Below are 6,353 nucleotides of genomic sequence, written 5' to 3' on the forward strand. Positions count from 1 at the left end.
GGATGGTGGAGAGAGTGGGAAGGGGCCGACTGAGGGGGGGGCGACTCCGCCCCCAGGCCTGGCAGGCGCTCTCAGGAGCTCAACGCTGCAGGTTCCTGAGCAGCTCAGTGCATAAGGGGGGTGTCAAGTCCGCCCCATCTCCATCGCTGCATCTCGTACTCCTGAGCAGTCGGTTTTGCCAACACGAACAAGAGGAAAGGTGTTAAAAACCCACATGGGGTCGTGTCGGATTCCTGTGTGTCAGCGTGAAATCCTAGAGTGCCTGCATTGCATTCTGCAGGGCCTCCTGCTGACTGGCTTCTGGGGCCTCTGAGACCTGCCGCCCACCTGGGCTCCCCCTCACAGGTTAGGTTAGGTTCTAGCTTTCCATCCTTCTCCAAGTGCGTTGTTATCTTAGAGCCCTCATCTGGGGTGCTTTTCCTCGGGTCTCCTTGGGGCTTCTGCCCTCACTTACTTAGCTGGGCTGTAGGTATGCCAGCTATTCAGGAAGCTGAGGGGAGCGGATGGGGGGGGGGGGGGGCGGGCAGAGAGGGAGGGAAGAAGCCAATCCCAAAAGACACCTTGCAGCAGGCCACTCTGTAAGCATGTACTGACTAAACAAGCATTTGCTGGATGCCTCTTTGGTAGCAGCAATCAGTACTGTTGCAAGGTCCTGGGTTTTAATTGACATGGTCAGGGAAGGTCTCGCTGAGGAAGTGATAGGAAGGTAGGTACCTTCCTGCTCAGACATCACTTCCTCAGCGAGACCTTCCCTGACCATGTAAGCGGGCCCGTGGAGTGGACCCTGTGAGTCTGTGGGAAAATGTGCATGGGCAGAGGCTGTGCGGGGGACTGAGCTCAATCTGCTTGGGGAGCATCTGGAGGCCAACGGGGAGGAGGAACACAATGAGGTGAAGAGGGAGGGAGATGATATGGAAGGCTTGCTGGCGACCCAGTCAAGTTGGGCCTTGTCTGTCTAGTCTGAATAGAGTTCTGGGAAGAGGGCCTGGCTGCACAGCAAACACTCAGTCAATGTTGGCTATCACCTATGATGATTCATTATGCCCAGTCCTTCAGTGAGGAAAACTGAGCTGTGTGAGTTACTTAGAATAGGGTTTATAATCCAGTAAGTATTTAATAAATGGTTCTTATCCCAGCATGTGCACTAGTTGTGATATATTGTATTATCTAATAAAAGAGTAACATGCTAATTGACCACACCTTCGTGACATCCACCAATCAATCAGAAAGTGACTATGCAAATTAACCCAACAAAGATGGCGGGTTAATTTGCATATGCAGGCGATGAGTATTCTGCATCACCCCAGCCACTCTGGGCCTCTAGGCAGTGTGGGAAAGTGGAAAGGTGGCTCTGCCAGAGCTAAGGCAGTGCCAGCAACCAGGGGAAGGAAGGCCTGTTCTTGCATGAATCTTTCTGCATCAGGCCTCTAGTGTGTGCATATATATATATATATATATGTCATAAAAAACACACACACAAGAAAATCCTACCATTTTGGGGACACTATAGATGAACTTTGAAGGCATTATGCTAACTGAAATAAGTCAGACAAATACTGTGTGATTTCACTTATGTGTGGACTCTAAAAAACAGCAACATTTATTAAAGACATATTATTCTTTTAAAAGTGACCTTTGTAATAAAATTCTTATAGTGAGAAATAAAAAAAACAAAGAAAAAGTCATAGAAAAAGAGACTTCTGGTTACTAGAGGCAGGGGCTGAGGGTAGGAGGAACTGGAGGAAGGTAGTCAAAAGATAAAAAGCGTCCACTAATAAGATCAACAAGTGCTAGGGATGTCATGTACAACCTGATGGCTCTAACTCACATATGTCAAACACAAGGCCCGCGGGCCAAATCCAGCCCGCCAGGCCTTGCAATGTGGCCCGCACCGCGCTGTCATCACTGCACTCCGTTGTCAGTTTATGACATTGTCAGTTTATGACTGTTCAGTAAACCATTTGGCCCGCGATTTAGGCTGGATTTTAGATTTTAGCCCCTTCTCTGATTGAGTTTGACACGCCTACTCTAACTAATGCTGCTCTGTGAAATATAGCCAAGTTGAAGGGAGTAAACCCCAAGAGTTCTTATCACAAGAATTTTCCCCTTTATTCTTTCTTTTGTCTCTATATGAGGATATGCATGTCAGATTAACCTGGTATGGTAATCATTTCACAATATATGTAAATAAAACCAGAAAAAGGAAATTAATCCACAAGTAGGACAAAGTTACCCTGTTTTGTAAGCCTCTGGGAACCATTTAACAGAAAAGGCATAATCTTGCATAATAGCAGATTGCCTGAATACTCTGGAAATTTGCTGATTTAGCATTTAATTATTGCAGAGCAATTATTGGGAAAACAAGTTCTGTCAAGATAATAAAATTAACATTGCTGCAGCATTCAGATTTTTAAAGTCACTGCTGAGAAGGTAGTTATGGCGGAGATAATAGATGAAACGTGTGTGTGTGCTTTGCATGCATGCAGCATGCACATATACATACAACATATACATGCGTGCACACACAGGCACATACAGTGGAATTAAAAGGCCTTATTCTTTAAATGTATATTTAAAAGAAGGCAATTGCTGTCTCAGGAGAGGAAGAATTAACAACCAGTGAGTACCCCAAATCAAATCACAAGAGTTGGAGTTTACAAAGGACAACATGAAATTCTACTTCTCTCTCTCCACCAGGCCTCACAGATTAAGGTGTGGGAGAGCTGACTTCAATAAGAATTCTCCCTATTTGCCAGCTTCTGCCAGTTTCCCCAGGGTCCCTTCTGCAGGTTCTGGACTGAGGGGGTGCCCCAGAAGGTCTCATCCCAGTCCCCTGAAACTGTAAAAATAATTTCCCTTTATCCTTTGTGAAGAGTGCCTGATGAGACCCCTTTTACTCTGGGCACTTTGTAAGTGGGTAAGCTCATCGAGGTTAAACGTTCTCCGCTGTGGCCACTCTAATTTGATTCTCTCTAATAAGGTAAACCTGCTTGCCCAGCCTTCACACAGGATTTATTCACCTGAGGCCTCACCCTGGCCCCACTCCGGCGTTAGTCAGACCCAGTCCCAGTCCCAGTCCCAGTCCCAGTCCCATTCCCAGTCCGAGTAGGTTTCCAAGTCAGACCCAGTCCCACCCTGAGCGCACAGGTGCCTCAGTCTGAGTCAGTGTGGCTTGTGGTTCCAGGCTGCACTCCAGGGAAGGCAGTGCTCAGTCCCAAAGCACCTAATGCAGAGCTGGAAGCGGATCCAGGAGCCCGGGGCCTCGCCTGGCACCTCCAGAGGCAGTGAGAAGGCAGCGAGCCAGGGGCTCTGCAGGTACCTGTCCAGGCTGCTTGTTGTCCTGGGGGCGTGGGGATGTCTCCTTTGGTTCCCTCTTCTGAGGCCAGACTGTTAAAAGATACACTGGGGCATGTTAAACATTTGTTTATTTGAGCAAAAATCTATTTGAGTTGGACAGCATGCCATCTAGCAGATAGAAAGGCGCTCCGAGGAGCTGTTCAAAATGAGACTGTGATGGGCAGAAGGAGGTGGGAACAGGGAGTTCACCAGGCAAAAGGCCAGTGGGTCCCCTTCCTTTAGAACCATGGTCAGCAAACTGCAGCTGGCAAGCCACATGTGGCTCTTTGGCCCCTTGAGTGTGGCTCTTCCACAAAATACCATGGCCTGGGCAAGTCTATTTTGAAGAAGTGGCGTTAGAAGATATTTAAGTTTTAAAAATTCGGCTCTCCAAAGAAATTTCAATCGTGGTACTGTTGATATTTGGCTCTGTTGACTAATGAGTTTGCCAACTATTGGCCTAGGCCCATTTTGGGCCTGCTGTACTGTTTTTTAACAAAGGCTAGAGGCATTTTCCTTCTTAAAGAGCTAGGCTGGAGGTGACATTCTGAGCATGTGAAATGGAAGAGGCAAAGTCTTCTTTACATATCATCTAAATGTATGCGGGTCCAAGTGTTTCTGCAGATGTTGTGAAAAATACCGCTTTTTGGTTATTGCTTTATTTCTGCACCTGAAGTAAGTTTTTATTAACCAGGTATTTCTGAGGACCTTATGAGAAATACAGCTGGGTGTTGCTTTATTTCTGCACCTGAAATAAATTCTTGTTAACTATCAGTCTTAAAATGCTGCTTTTACTTATCAAGAGGCTCAAATTAGATGTGGTAATTCTTTCTGTAGAAGAAGCATGAGTGCTTCATATATATATATATATATATATGAAACACTCATGCTTCATATATATAATATCATATATTATATAATATCATATATATATATGTGTGTGTATATATATACACACACACATATATATGATATTATATTATATATCCATGATTTCAACTTCTTGAAATAATAATGGAAATGAAAGAGGTAGGTATGACAGAAACTGTGAGATTTCCCTTGTAGTAGGAAGGATTCTAGAATGACGCTGTGATTCGAAGGCAGGCATAATCCATCCTCTTGCGTGGGGGCAGGTCTGATGAATGTGAGGGGGTGTCACACTGTGATTAGATGATGCTGTAAGCACAGCTACTCCATGAAAGGTTAACCAGCCTCAGTGCACCTGACCTTTATAGGGATTGCGTGCTTCCTGGCCAGAGACTCGAGGCCTAAGAAGGATTCAGTACAGGGCTTTTCTCTCCCTTCATGGCTTTGAAGCTTGAGGGGACCATGTGACCAGGACTGAGGTTGCTTCTATGAGCTGACAGCCAGCAAGGAAGTTTCTCAGTTTCACCGAATTATTAAAATGTTTTGCTTCAGGCTTGTGAAACATTGATTGTAAAGGCCTGCTGGCAAATATCTCAGGCTTTGCAGCCATGTCTGTCTCTGTCACATATTTTCTTTTTCCTCCTGTCCTCCTCTTTCTTCCTTTTATATTTAAAATGTAAAAAAAAACCTTCTTAGTTTAAGGATTGAACCAAAACAGGTTGTGTCTGGTTTGCCAGCTTCTGGTGTAAATAATTACAGTAGATTAAGGCCCGGATTGTAGCGTTGGCCAATTTCTGCAGTGTAAATACACCACGGTTGATTTCAGGCTACCAATATGAAGCGTCTTAACTGTTAGAAAAGATACACAGTAGCACCCATTGTATAGCATTTCCAAGAACAAACAGTAGGAGTAAATGATCACGAGAGCATAGACAATAGTATTGTAGAACACAATGACCACAATTAAGGAGGGTTGTTTTGAGTATCTGCTGCCCTTGTTTTTAACATAATGAGTTTCTGTAGTTTAATTTAATTTAATTTTTAAATATTTTATTGAGTTTTTACAGAGAGGAAGAGAGAGGGATAGAGAGTTAGAAACATCGATGAGAAACACTGATCAGCTGCTTCCTGCACACACACACACACACACACACACACACACACACACAAACACAAACACACAAACACACACACACCCGGGATGTGCCCACAACCAATGTACATGCCCCTGACTGGAATCGAATCTGGGACCCTTCACTCCGCAGGCTGACGCTCTATCCACTGAGCCAAACCGGTTTCGGCTGTAGTTTAATTTTTACTAAAGGCCGTGTTTAATAACCAACACACATAATTCCTGAAATTCATGAGAAGGTCCTAGCCGTCTCCAGTACCACCCTGCTCCTGTCCCAGAGGCTCCTTATACCAGTGTTTCCCAACCTTCTCTCATGATGAGAATCACCTGGTGGAGTTGTTAAAACACAGATTCCTGAATCCCAACTAAGAAGTGCTAAACTAGGATTTTTGGGAACATATAGGTAAAATTGTATACTTAACTAGTGCTCTAAGACAGATGTTATATACAGAGCACTAAGTTAGGTATGCAATTTTACCTATATGTTCTCAAAAATTCTCCCTTCTGTATATAACATCTGTATATAACATCTTCTGTATATAACATCCCTTCTGTATATAACATCTGTCTTAGAGCACTAGTTAAGTATACAATTTTACCTATATGTTCCCAAAAATCCTAGTTTAGCACTTCTTAGTTGGGATTCAGGAATCTGTGTTTTAACAACTCCACCAGGTGATTCTCATCATGAGAGAAGGTTGGGAAACACTGCCTTATACTATCTTCATATTTTTGGATTCTTTCTTCTTTTTGCTCTTCTGATTGGATGTTTTGATTCTTGGACCCTCTACTCTACTGTTGAATCACTGTAAATTATTCTTTATCTCAGTTAGTGTATGCTTACTTTCTGTCTGGTTCTTTTTTTTTATGTCTTTCTCACTAAGATCTTTGAAGTTCCTTGAGTAATCTTCTAACCGTGGTTTTTGAACTTTGTATCCAAAAGTTTGCTTGCTTTCATTTCTTTCATTTGTGATATGTCTCTCCATTTTAGCTGCTTCCTTGTATTTGTTTCTATGTA

This window comes from Pipistrellus hanaki, assembly GCF_964339955.1.
Source record: "Pipistrellus hanaki genome assembly, chromosome: 15".
NCBI classification, from domain to species: Eukaryota; Metazoa; Chordata; class Mammalia; order Chiroptera; family Vespertilionidae; genus Pipistrellus; species Pipistrellus hanaki.